At 46.6% G+C, this 14084-nt stretch overlaps 1 protein-coding gene across 3 annotated transcripts in view; it reads left to right on the forward strand.

The window, feature by feature from the left end:
* The first annotated feature begins 265 nt into the window (after nucleotides 1-265).
* Nucleotides 266-14084, forward strand: part of BMAL1 (basic helix-loop-helix ARNT like 1) — a 107183-nt gene continuing 93364 nt past the window's right edge. Inside the window, exon 1 of one of the 3 annotated variants that reach the window (XM_028501405.2) lies at nucleotides 266-372. The gene's annotated coding sequence lies outside the window, so the exon portion shown is untranslated. The remainder of the gene's footprint in view (nucleotides 373-14084) is intronic. The other 2 variants (XM_024118642.3, XM_055091662.1) reach the window with 2 other exon arrangements.

The raw sequence follows: 14084 nt of genomic DNA on the forward strand, positions 1-14084 counted from the left end.
GGCCTCTCTAGCTGCCACACAACTGGCCAGCAGGCCGCCGAGCCGCGCGCGGATTGGCCGGGGGCGGCCGCCTAGACCGGCTCCCTTCGGGCGCTAGGATTGGCTGGCGGGAAGAGGCAGGTATCCGGGCTCCGCGACTCCTCCATTGGTGGGCGGGGAAGGGGGGTTGGGCACAGCGATTGGTGGGCGGGGGGCCGGGCCTGGGCCGGCGGGGAGCGGATTGGTCGGAAAGTAGGTTAGTGGTGCGACATTTAGGGAAGGCAGAAAGTAGGTCAGGGACGGAGGTGCCTGTTTACCCGCGCCGGACTCACCGCCGCCGCCGCCGCGGGATCCGAGTGGGGGCGCGGGCGCGGGCGCTCCCGGCGAGCCACGGTGAGTGTCGGGCTGGCCGCGGCCAGCGGCGCGGCCGCGGGCACCCCGTCGGGGCCGTTAGCACCCTGGCAGGCGCGGCGCCTCAGCCGCCGCCCGGGGCGCAGCCCGGCCGCCGGGGAGCCCTGACCGACGTGCCCGCTGCCGGCCTTAAAGGGCCCGTGCCCGCTCCCTGCCCCCACCCGGGCCGCGGGGAGGCTGCGCTCCTTAAAGGCGCCGCGCCCGTCCGCCCCCATCCTCACTCGCGGGGGTTGGCGCTGCGGGGTAGAGCGGGCAGAGGTGCCGCAGGCGCCCTTAAAGGGACCGGGAAAGAGTCCGCGGGAATACCCACCTCCCCTCAGCGGGCATCGCTACCTGACCCGGGGGGTGGCGGGGAGAGGAGGTAGGAGCAGCCAGCTGCCTCTTAAAGGGACAGCTGCACCCTTTGGGAGCAGTGACCCGGCTGAGGGCGAGTCCTAGGATGTATCCCCGGAAGGTTCGGGGACCCCCGAGGCGACCATCCTTGACGGCTGCACCCCAAGGGCGTTGGGCGAGAGATGCTGCTTCTGCCCTTCCTCCGCCTCCTCCACTTCCCTTTCGGGAGCCTGCGGGGCTGGGTGGGGGCGGGGAGGGCGTCTCCGCCGGGCTTGGGGAGTCCGAGCCCCCCGTTGCCCCTTCGGCCCTGTCGCGGGTGCTGCCGCTGCACCCGGGTATTCCCCGCCGGAGGTGCGGCCGACCCCAGCCTGCGAACTTTCGTCCGGCCTGCGCCATCTGGGTCCTGGGCAGCCCGGGGAGGATCCCCCTTGGGTCTGCGAGCAGGTGCTCCACGGCACGGGGATGTCGCCCGGCGCCCAGGTGTGGGCCCGCCGCCCGCCCTGGAGTCCTGGAGACCGCAGCGAGGCTGGGTTTAGCACGGGGTTTGACAGATGTCAAAGAAAAAGCTTTCCGCTCACGATTGCCGGACGTTGACAGCCAAGAGAGCTCTTGTTTGCTCAGAGGAATAAGTGGAAGAATAGAAATTAATGCCGACCTTGTGGGGCTCGAGTCAGTCACCCCGAGGGGTCGTGGGAACCGGCTGCGGAACCGAGGGCAGGCGCGGGGGAAGGAAAAGCTGCACTGGACATGGGCGTCTGTTGTCAATTTTGTGCGGGCCGGTGGGGTACCAGGCTGTCCCCCCTCACCTCACCTTTCCCATCCTCTTTTACCTCCCCTGCCTCGGCCAACTTCCGAGTCACCTAGTGTTGTTTTGGCACTTTTGCGCTTGCTGTCTCCTTTCCCTGCTTACATAGCTACTCCTTGGCAAGGAATTATTAGCCAAGTTTTATCACTCAGCCTCCAGAAATTAGATTCGAAGAAGCATTTCTTGACTGTACGTGTATTTTCAGGATCTTCGTTTTTTAAAAAATCCATAAAAGCTGCCCATTAGCTGCATCCAGTTTCACACAATGCTTGCTTGTCATTTGTCCTTCTGACATCTCCTGCTGTTCCTTCCTTTAATCTATTTTTATATGACAACTATTATTTTAATTCTTCTTGTCCCATTGATATCAGGATCTGTCAATTTGGGTTGGTGGAGTTTTTAATTAATGTACTGGTTGAATCATGAGCTTAAAATAATCATTGCTGCTCCTGAGCAGTTTTGAATAATCTCATGCTCTCCGTGCTTGCAAGATTTAAAAAAGAAAAAAAAATCACTGCTGTTAAATTTGATTTCCATATCAATGAAACTCTAAAATATTTTTTTAACACAAAATTGAATCTTTCACTCCATGCTCTGTTACTGAGTTCACTTTACTAATAAGTCTTTAAAACACTTTGTTGAACATATTTAGAAGGCTTTAAAATTTCCTGGGAAGGATTTGAAATTGCCTGTATCATCTAAAGCTGGATCTGTAGGGGCATTTTTGGTTTTGATTGTAGATGTAGCCAGTGAATAATGATAGTAAGTTAAAACTATAGTTAAGTTTATACCTTATTCCAACCCCTAGAGTTTAGAAAGAGGGAGAGAGAAAGGAGCAGGTGTGGTGGAAGAGCACTAGCCTGAGAGTTAGAATCTCCTGGTTCTAGCCCAGACTTGGGTTTTCATGGCTGTGCTACTTGGGGCAAGTCCCTGAACCTTTCTGAGTTCTACTTGCCTCAGATGGAAAGTAAGGCAGTTGAACTAGGTGATCTCAGAGGTTCCGTCTGCTCTAAAGTTCTGTGCATCTCTAAATATTTAATACAGCTGAATTCAGGTTGGTATTTACCTGCTGGAGCCTCCAGAATATCTGAGCTAAAGTCCTATTTTCTTGGGAAAGTTAAACAGATCAACAGATGGTGTTTTAAAGAATCCATTTCAAATGATTTATAAAATGATGACTACTCAGGAATTTGCTATTTGCAGAAGAGGTTTGCCTACCACAGAGAGGAAAAGGAAGTGGCCCTACTTTCAGGTTTATAGCTCCATACCAACCATCTCTACGAAATTCATATACTAAACAATGGACAGGCACTGTAGAAAGACTTGTTAACAAAATGCATAAGCATGTGTAAAAACGAAATATTCTGTATCTCTCTTTGGTATAAGGGTTGCCTTCCTTCTATGGGCTTTCTTCTATTTATGAGTCTATCAACTCATGGTGGTTGGAGAAAGTCAAATATTAAAGAAACGGTTTCTGCCCTACATGATGTTACAGTCATAGGTAGTGATTTTCGTTAACATCGTGGTAGCAGTTGCAGGGAAGTAATTTTTTACTTCCTTTTTAGACCTCAAGGTTTAGTTAGGAGCCTGCAAGTACAGGTGTGTCACCCTTCTCCACAGTCTTTTCTCTCATTGCCACTTCATCATAATACCCAGACTTACCCCAGACACCCACCCTGGCTTTTCTCCTCCCTCTCTCTCTAAACAAGACTTGCTCTGACTTAAGCTTCCTCAGCATCTCTTCCTTCTGGCTCAGAATGTCTTTTCCCTTTCCCCCATCTCTCCTCTTTTCCTCCCAGTTTGGAAAAAGCAAGTGAATTTCTCCCCTGTTCCCTCTTCTTAGACCCTCAATTTGGGCCAGAGCCTGCTCTCTGGTAGCAGGACCTGGGACTTGGGTTGGGTGGTGTGTCCTTGGACAAGTGCTAGACTCCTCTGACTGCAGGCTCCTCCTCTGTGGTGTAATGAAGGAGCCTGCCTCCTACAGTCCCTGTGAGGATCAGGGGAGATGATGTGGGTAAAATGCCTGGCACACAGGAAGCCCTCCCTCAGTGTCTGCTGACACTCCCTCAGTGCTACCATGGTCCTGTCGGTCCTGTCACTGGAATAGCCTTCGTGCTGTTTGCCCTCAGCCTCCTTACCAACCCCAGAAAAGCCCTTGTCTTGACTGAGGAGGGAAGGATGGGAGGGGAAGAAACAGGCTTGCTGTGGGCCGCTGTGCAGTGGGCAGCTGTCATGTGTCTGCACTTGGTGCCCCTGGGTCCCCATGTCTCTCTCTCCCCTCCCTGCCTGGCAGCCTCTCCCAGGGCTGTGAACGGTCACCCCCTCCACTCTCTCACCTGCTCCATTCTTAGCTCCTGCTCCCTCTCTACTATCCTTCTTCATACTTAGTCTCAAATATCTCCAGAAACTTTAAGTCTTGAATTCCAGGGCCTCATTCTTAGTCCTAAATTGTTGTTCTTGGCCCTTTTGCAGCTTATACCCACCGGTCTTTCCCTCCTTTTTGAAATCCCCTCCTCCCTCAGCCTTTAGGTCACATTGCTTTCTTGGTTTTCTTCCTGCACACCCTAAAAGTAAGTGTCTTTTTGGGCCTCTGCTCTTCACACTATCCCAGCTGGCTCAGGTCCCCTTTCTGGTCCTGATGTGTCTCTCCTGCTTCAGCTGCTAGCAGGTCCATTGTAGACATTCACGGCAGCCTGTTGCCAGCATCCGTGGCCTGGAGTTACAGGTTGCAAACTGCTTGCAAGCATGGTCTCATTTCATCCTCATGACAGCTGTACCCCTTCACCATCAGGCTGTCCTGAGAGGGACTTTGGTTGTGTGGTTAAAAGCACAGACTTTGGAGCCAGATTTTATATCCTAACCGTTCCTTACTAGGTTTATGACTTGTGGTCAAGTTGCTTTGCTCTCTCTGTCTTGGTGTTCTCATCAGTAAGACTGGAATCGCTTTAGTCCTTACCTCAGAGTGTTGCAGTGTGGATTCAATGAGTTAAAGAATTAAAAATACATGAAGCTCTTCATGGAACATAGTAAACATTCATGGATGTTAGCTATCAGTCTTGCTGCTCCTTCTTGCCTCTCCAATACGCAGCCCGTCTGGCTGTGTGCACAGGACTGTCCAGTCAGGCTGAAGAGCTGTCCGCTCCCTGGACCAGCCCTTGGCCCGTTCTATGCCTCAACCTTCTCTCATCCAAATCCTGCTCTTCTTTGAGACCCAGTTCAAATGCTTGGTCCTCCTGGAGCTATTTCTTCATTTTGTTTTCCTTCCTCCCCACACCGGGCAGCAGTGTCCCCAGCCCTTGATCTAGCTCTAATTATTTTAGGTACTGCTGCATCCCATATCGTGTTGGGCTGTCTCTGGGAATATCTTACCTGCTGGTTCCAAGCCAGGCACTTTGGGGGGAGTTCATCTTGGTTTCCCCAATCACAGGCATATAGGGAGCCTTCAGGATATGCTTGTCCGACCCCAGTTAGTGATCTTGAGGAGGAGGAGATGGGGTGAGGTAGGCCCTCAGGGACTAAGCACATGGAGGGAAGGGGATATACCTGTGGAGAGGTGGGAGCATGAGACGAGGGATGCAGCAGGGCCACCAGTGGCCGTGGCCGTGAGCAGTTAGGTCTGCATGGAGGGAGGGATTGAGTTGGGGACCTAAAGTCAAGGAGATGAGATTGGGTAAGCTTTAGTCATCTTTGCTTCAGGAGAACGTTGAGTGCTGGCACATGATGGGAAATTATTTTTATGTTAGTACATGCTGTCCTTTTAAATAGGATAAACTCATGTTTATCCAGCCTGGTTAAAGAAGGGGATGGATGGTCTGTCTAATTTAATATTCTGGTTAATACTCTACCCATTAGATTTTGTACATATGCTGAGTAAAACATTTACAAGCACTTCTGCTTTCAACTACTGTTTGAAATGTGTGACCTGGGCAAATTAGTTAGCTTCTTTGAGTCTGATTTACCTCATTTGTAAAATAGAAATAATAATAATGATGGTAACGGCAGCTAACATTTATTGAACATTCTCTAAGTGCCAGCAGATATGTTAGTCACCTTATGTTTATTAACTTGTTTAATCCTCATAACAGCCCTATGAGGTAGGTACCATGATTATCCTTATTTTACAAGTGAGGTGGTTTTGTGAACTGCCCAGCTGGTATGGGGTGGAGCCAGATTGGTGCAGGGGGACGGGGGAGGGACGGACACTTCCAGAGTCTGCTGTCTAACCACTGCGGTAGATGCCTGCTGGGAGGAACCACTGGATTTGATCCCGTGTCTGAAGCACCCGGCACCAGGCCAGGAGCCAGGCAGGCCCGAGGTGATTGGTGACCAGTCTTATTGCTGACAGACATGGTGTATACCTCCTTTTAAGCAGGACTGAAGTCCTCTGCGGTGGGACACAAGGGGTGCACGTCTGGATATTACCCAAGTGTGAGTTACAGGGGCTTGTGAGCGTGCTTCTCACATCCTGTTGTACATTTCTGTATCTCTTGCTTCCTTCTGCCTTTCTGCGGCGTTGTTCTGACGTAAGCCTCATGTGGCTCAGCCAACCCCTTCCCAAGCAGCTTGTGTGAGATGAACCTCCTAACAGAACTCCTCACCCACTGCCCCCGCCGGGCCATCTGCGGAGAGAGTCACGGGGAGGAGACCTTTTGTAAAGTCTCTCACCTTCTTCCTCCTCTCTCCAGCTTCTTACCCCAAAGACAGATGTCCACAGCCTTAATGTGTACGTATATATAAATATATTTTTTAATGCTAGTTGTTCCCCAAATACATTTAGATAGTAAGGGAAACATTGTTTTATGTCAAGAACCTGTTACATAAAAATGTGTTATATAATGTTCAGATGTATACTGCATGGTGAAATTAGACACCACTTTTTTTTTTCAAAGAATAAAAAGATAATAAACACAGGCTATACTGAAGGTAATTAATCTCAGATTTGAAAGGCATGGAAAGACATGCCCTGCCCTCAGAGTTATTGTTTTGAGTCTCTGTTCACCTTCTTGAATGCTCCAAGTATAGAATGTTTGGGAAGTTGACCCGAATCCGCCATAGAATGCTACTGTGAAATACTCTGGAAGTTGTCTTTTTTTGGGGGGCGTGGGGAAGAGGGGAGATGTCTCCTGCTCACTTATATCTCTCTCATGTCTAGGCAGAGGGAAGAGGCTCTTTTTGCCCCCCTCATGCTTAGACCATCAACATCATATTTTAACCAGTTTTCTGCTCTACCTTCTACTTCCTTCAGTTCCTCCCACATGATGTGGCCAACTTTGCCTTCCAAGAACGGCCCTGCTGCCAGTGGCCTGTGGTTGACACTCCTGTATCCAGTCTTCCAGGCTCTCCAGAGTCTGACCCTGTTCCCCCTGTTCCCCAGCCCTGCTCCCTGCCTCTACCTCCATTTGCAGACCGAGCCCAGTGCCTGGGGTTCAGTTCTGCTTGTCCCTGCCCAGGCCACCCCATGCCCTACTCTCTCCTGCTGTCTGTCTTCCCTCAGCTCTCTCCCTTGACCTGAGAGGCCTCTCTTCTTTGCCCCAGCCTGCCTGGAATCTCCCTTCTTTGTGAAACCTCCTCCGATGACATTTGTCCCCTTTGCACTCTCTCTCTCTCACTTTTTTTTACTTTTGATTGCCAGCCATTCATTCAGAAGCATTGCTACTTCATAATTAGCATATTGATCATATCGATTCCAATTAGGATGGTCAGTTCTCTCGTTTTTTAATTGTCTCATGAATAATTATCTTGTCCTCACTTCCCACCCTCCAGTTCTACTCGTTTACTCATTCAGTGAAGTTTATTGGATGCCTGCCGTGTGCATAGCAGTGTTCCAGGCACTGCAGGTACAGCAGTGAACAAAACAGAGTCCCAGGGGAAGGAGACAGACCGTAAACAGTTAAGCATGTTAACTCCTGGTAGTGATAGATGCTAGGTAAGCAACCACATAGAGTAAAACAGTAGTGATGATGAAGGAGGTTGCTTTAGCTGGGTCCTCGGGTGAAGAGGTGACATTTGAGCTCAGCTGCAGGAAGATGTGGGGAAAGTATCTTAGGAAGAGGGAACAACCAGTGCAAAGGTCCTGAGATTGGAAGTAGTTTGATTGTTTTTGAAGTAAAATAAAGGCCAGTGTAACTGGATTTTTAGTTCCTTGAGTATAGATGTTTTATCCTCCCTGTAACCCTTAGCCCAGTGCTAACAGCCCTGTAAATACTTGCACTCAAAATGGAGCATTTGCCCTTGGTTATACATTGTATAAATAGCAGTTTACCGTATCCTGCTCAGAAGGCTTTAATAAAACATTATATTGCACATAAACAAATTAAGGGTTTGAAGGGTTTTCTCATAAATATACTCTTAGCATGTATCACTAACTATTACTGTTTTAATTATGTCTAGTGCAGAGCTTCAGACTTCAGAATTCTGTTTTATATGCACAGCCATCTTAAAAACAGATTTTGTTTCAAAAGTTCATTTGTAAGGCAGTTGATGGAAACTTGGGATAAATTTTTCTATAGAAGAAAATGAACTAAATGGTGGTTTGGTTCCCAGGCAAGCCCACAAAAGCCATTTAGTGCTGACTCTAGCTGAAACCATACTATTTAGTACTAAAGCGTTATCAGCATTAATTAAGCCTTCTGAAGCTAGACCCCCATCTATATAGCATTAAAGGTCATTTACTACTAGCGTTAATGGGACCCATTTACCTAAGTCACTTCTCCTACCATTTTTCTAGTCTGACAAAAAGGTTTATAAAAGGGATTTTTGCCTTTGTGCCTTTAAGATTTCATTTCATGTGTTATAAATGAGACAGTGGTGTGGAGAGTGGGGAAAACTGTGTACTGGGAGCTGGGAGAGGCCCGGGCTCCAGTCTTTGCCCAGCCACTGACTTGCTGAGTAACTTTGAGTAAGTTGCGCTCATTGAACTTTGATTTCTCAGGTCCTTCTTGGCTATAAAATCCTGTTTTAATGTCACGGGAAAACATGCATGTATTTCATTGTTCAAACCTGCACTCCAGTAGCTACCTCCACTTTCTTTTTGAAGAAGTAGGTGGCACACAAACAGTGAGGAACTCAAGAAGTTCCCATGTGTGGCACCCAACAGTTATGCCTTCAATATGAACCTTGATTTTAATCTGCTATCTCTCTTGATGAGTTGAAAGAAATTTTGTCCTAGAACTTTTGGTCCAGATAAGATTCCTGTGTTCCTTGTCAACTTATCTTCCATGTAATTATGTAAATCATTTTTTCTTTTTAACTCTTAGGGATAAAAATGGTGACTCTGGTTTGTTGCTTTTGAAATATACTTATAAGTGCCCTTAGGGAATGGAACGAGTTTGCAGGAGAGAGCAGAGCTGAAGGAGTGTGGGATCAAAAACAATTTTAAATGTTAAATGCAAAGCTATTTTCAGTATCCTGCTGGAGGAAAAAAAATTTTTTTTTTTTTTTTTTTTTTTTTTTTTTTGAGGCTTTAGATTAGAAGAGGTTCCTGCTCCAAAGGAGAAGAGCTTCAGGTTTTACAGTGGTGAAAACTACCCGGTCCTTTACCTACCACCCCTCCTTTCCTCCTCTCCCACCTCTGAGTTGTTTTTGGCCTCAAGAGCCACATTTGCTATTTGAGAGGTTTGATATTTAAGCAATGCTAGTCTCAGAGCTCAGCTGGGACTTAGGGTGTTAGAGGCTTAGAGTTCAGCTGTCTTAGGGTGCAGAGTGCTACGTGGTGAACTTCCCCAGTAGATTCTAGAATGAGGGAAGCCTCATTGGGAGTGACAGTGCACTTTGAGCTCTACCTCTGTTTGGTTACTTGTGAATAGTATGTTTCATTTTTTTCTTTTTCAATTACTTGAAGGCATAACAAGAGGAGTTGGTGCAAGAAGTTGTTGCTCTGTGGATTTCACTTGGGAGCTAGAGGGTGGCATTATACCCAGAGTTCCTCCTTAGATCCTGGAATACTGGCAGGAATTTTGTCTGTTTTTTTTCTCTGCTGTATCCCCAGCAACTAAGACAGTGTCTGCACAGAGTAGTCACTCAATAAATTGTTGCTGAGTGAGTGAGTTCAGCTTGGGAAAACCTCAACTTTCCCACCCTAACAGTATATAGGCTCATGTGCTTGGTCTTGCAATGTACTTTGGACTTTAGGATACTGTTTCCTTTTGCCATCTGTGTTTTTCTTATTCTTCAGGTTGGCCAGATATCAGTATCTTTTATTGATGATCAGGACTTAGCTGGCCATGGATGTGCCTGCCCTGCTGATGTTCATCTTTATGTTATCTTTAATTGGCTCCAAAGTACAGCAAATCAATAGCTGAGCCACATCAACTAAAAGAAAACCTACTGCATATTTCTTTGGGTGTAGTACTATACATTCCTTTATTCAGTCAACAAATATCTGAAAGGCAGTATACCAGGCACCATGGAGACCCAGAGGAAGAACAGAAATAGTTGTTGTGGCCAAGGAGCCTGCAGTTTTATCTGCAGATAGATAAACCAAGGCCACAATATAATGCCAATAAAGTGGTCTAGAACGATCTATAACTGCTACAGGAATTCAGAGACTAGAGAGTTCTTTGTGAGTTGCCATGTGAGGGAGGAGGCTTCGTGGAAGTGATCAGATTTAATCCAGACTTTTAAGGATGTGTAGAATTTTGATTCACAGAAAAGGGTAGCACAGGTATTTCCAGGGAGCAGGTGGGTGGGAACACATCATAATTAAAAGCACAGAGGTAGGAATGACCAGCTTGTATTCAGGGACACAGCCTTGCCTAGAATGGAGGGTTCTTCATTTCAGACGATAATAATTGCTAATATTTAGAGAGTTCTTATAATGTCTTTAGCACTTCACATATATTACCTGATTTAATGCCTACAAAACCCCATGAAGTAGGTACAGTTATTAGCATCCTTTTAGAAATGAGGAAATTGAAGCACAGAGTTATCCAGTAACCTGCCTAAGGTCACATAGCTAAGAAGCAGTGGATCCAGGTGTAAAAACCAAGCCATGGAGACGCTTGACCAGTGGAATCCTCTGTCTCCCACTGTCCTCCAGATGCAGGATTTGGGCTTGGCTGGGGGTTTTAGAGTCATGAGCTGGAAGTGGACAAGGCTCTATTTAGTCCACTCCTTAATTTTGTAGAAGAAGAAACTCAGCAAGTTTAAGTGGCAAGTCAAAGTTTACCTAGTGAGGTAGAGAGTGGTAACAAACCACTGAAGTTGTTTTATTATGATTATGATTTTAGTGATGTGAAATGCTTCTCCCTAAAGCATTGGTCCAGTGTGAATGTTCCAGCTGGATTGGAGCAGAGGGGCTAACTGCAGCAGAGACCTGGTATGAGGCTACTAGCTGAATCCAGACAGAGATTCATCTGAGCAGAGCCAGAACTGGGAATTGTCAATGGCTGTTTTCAGTTGTCCTTTAGAATTCTAGAGTGTGGGGAACATCTGCTTGTGTGAGAGGCTTTTAAGTATGTGAATCTGCACTGTACTCTGACCGAGACACCTTGGTTAATGAATTCTTGAGAAGCAAAGCACCATCATGGAAGTCAAATGTTTAAAAACAAATACCCACATTTTCCAGAAAGGTTCCCTGATTGGGAACCGGATAACCTGCATTCTAGACTGTCTCTGCTACTTACGCACCAGATAGTTTAAGCAAAATAACTTAATGTCTCAAACTGTGGCTGATTCCTTGTCTGTGGAACAGGTATAACAATTCTCGTCCAGCCCCTTACAGTGTGGTTTTGATGCTGGAGTGAGATAAGGAAAGAATAGGGGTTTTGGATGCGGTAAAGTTGCTCCCTGGTTGTAGGGAGTAGCAGCTGTGGTGTTAATAGTGAAAGTGTACTAGCCTTTCAGGGAGAGCCTGGAGGGCACAGAAGTAGTTCCCCTGCCTCCAGGGTGTGTTTAGGGATGTGGCGCTGTCCACCAAATGGGTGCTGACTGGCCTCACTTTGCTGGTGTAGGGCCGTGTTTTAAAGATGATGATATATTTCACCCTGAGAGATGGGGGGCCAGCCTCGGCATAGATAGAAAAGTTAGACACAGACATTCTAGTTAATCTCTTCTCCTCTGTGCACACCTCTCAGGATAGTGATGGACAGCTATGAACCAGAAAAACAAGTGTCAGGATCTAGCCAGCTGGCCAGTTGGGCATTCTTAGACGTTTCACCTATCCTGGGGCAATAGGAAGAAGTCCAGAAGAACCTTGATTAGTTTAGGGAATTAGTGGGTGAGCCAGCATGCTGTCCAGGTAATACTTGGTTATAAAGCTCGTAGCAAAGTCTTGACATGAAGGACTAGAGATTTGCCAAATCTTAATTATTGTTAGTATTGCATGATGTACTTATTATTCATAATGATAATTATAGCAGTACTTAACCTTTGAGTATTTACCATCTGCCGAGAACTATGCTAAGTGCTCACATGACTTTTCCCATTTAATACTCACAATAGCCCTGTGGGGTGGGCACTGTCAGTCCCACTTTCTAGTTAGGGAGACTGACACCCAGTGCCTTTGATGGTACACAGTGAGTGGAAAAGCCATGATTCAAACCCAGGACAGTCTCACTCCAGAGCCTGCACTCTTACCTGATGCATTTTTCTTCCTCCCTTTTCCTGGGACCCTAAAATGCTTTCTGCATCTGGTTTTGAGGTTTCTGACAGCACAGTGGGTCTTTGGAAGGCATTTTTGGTTGATAGTGGCCATGTCTGTCCCTCCTTCACGGCTATGGCTGACATCTCGCAGCTCTTGCAGGCTTCCCTGTGGCTTGTGAGCAAATGGATGCCAAGGATGAATGCAGCAGATTGACTAACTCTTGCCAGCTAGTGCCTATGGGGGGATTTTAAAGAGGGAAAGAGAGGACTACGAAAGAATTGCTCTGGGTCAGTTTTTCAAAAAGTGGCTGGGTAGTTGGTATTCTGCTCCATTTTCACGTTGATGCCGTCAAAATCTCACAAAAGCCTTTCCCGATGTCACGGTCATGATAACAATGCCATCCACCTTTCATGTGTGATTTACAAAGTAGTTTTTACATGTATTGTCTTGTCTAGTCTTCACCACAGCCTTATGAGGAGAGGAGTTATAAAGACTCATTTTGCAGGCTAGAAATACCTAGAGAATTTAAACTACTGTCCAGGGTCCCAAAGCTAGTCAGTGGCAGAGTCAGGCTTAAACACCACTTTTCTGACAACTTCTACTTTCTTCCCAAGTTCCTCTTTGCTTACTCTGTTGAAGATGTTCTTAAGTGTTGGGATTTACTATATTCAGAGGTCAGCAGGAATTATTGAAGTGAAGTGCTATAAACTACACTGTTACTGAGTCAGAATAAATGAAAGGTCATGTGATTGGTTATTGTGTTAGGTTTAATTGATTTGCACCTACTTTCGATGGTACAGAACACACAAAGATCTTCTGTGGTATATTATGGGACCAGCAGCCCTTCTAGCTTTAAAAGTCCCAAGGCTTTAATAGATGATAAAACATGGAGTTTATGTAATTTCTTTAAAAAGTTGACCATCGAGTTCTTGGTTGGGAACACAAGCTCTTATTATCACATTGTTTCCATGGAGAAATGAGCCTTGATTCACATGATTTCAGCTCTTGGTGCCTTTTCTAGGAATGGAGTAAACTGCTGTAGGAGAGAGAACTGGTGGTGTTATCACTTAGAGCTCTCTCCCCTCCTGTTACTATAGGAGGCTGGTTTGCTTTTCTGGGCCCTCTCAATTTTCCCGTGACCTGAACATAAATCATCTTGGAGATCCTGTTAATTTCATTTTTGAAAAGTTTTCCTTGAAATAAACCTGAATGGAATACTTTCTTATATAGTTTTGAACATCCCCTTTAAGGTATTTAATTGGCGACAGGGGGCTTTGCTAAGAGAATGTAGAACTGGTCTCACTCAAGCTTCTTGTATTAGATGGGACACAGAGCAAATTCCTGTATTAGAGAGCTCCACAGACACATTGGCTGAAATTGGGTGGAAGCTGATTTCTTTCTCATGTACCAGTTTAGAGTAGATAAGGGTCAAGGCCGTCTGTCTTCAACACGTGGCTTCCACTTGGTGGTTGAAGGTGGAAGCTTCAGTTTTTACTGTCTCCCAGGGGAAAGGATCAGGGAGTAATACATGCAGTCATTTTAAGGGCAAGACCTGGAAGTAGCACATTCTTTTATCCCATTGGCCAGAACTTAGTCCTATGGCTACATTTAGCTGCAAAGGAAGCTGGGAAATATCTTCAGTTGGGAGGCCATGAGTCCAGCAAAATCTGTTTTTCAGGGTGGAAAGGAGACTGAACACTGGGGGAGGCTAGCAGTGTGCTACACTGTAGAAGGGAGTAAATAGGATCTGAAACTCTTGCCAGGAAAGCTGGGAAGATGCCTGAGTCCAGGGTCAGAATCTAAGAAGGCTTCCAGAACCCAGGACACATGCAGCCATCTAGAAGTCAGTGCAACTCATTGCTCAGAAACTGGGCACTGGATGAAGAGTCAGAAAACCTAGATTTGAGTCTAGCTCTTCCATGTCATAACCTGGGGTAAAATACTCCAATGAACGTTTGCCTTATCATCTAGAAT

This window comes from Physeter macrocephalus, chromosome 16 (genome assembly GCF_002837175.3).
Source record: "Physeter macrocephalus isolate SW-GA chromosome 16, ASM283717v5, whole genome shotgun sequence".
In the NCBI taxonomy this organism is placed as follows: Eukaryota; Metazoa; Chordata; class Mammalia; order Artiodactyla; family Physeteridae; genus Physeter; species Physeter macrocephalus.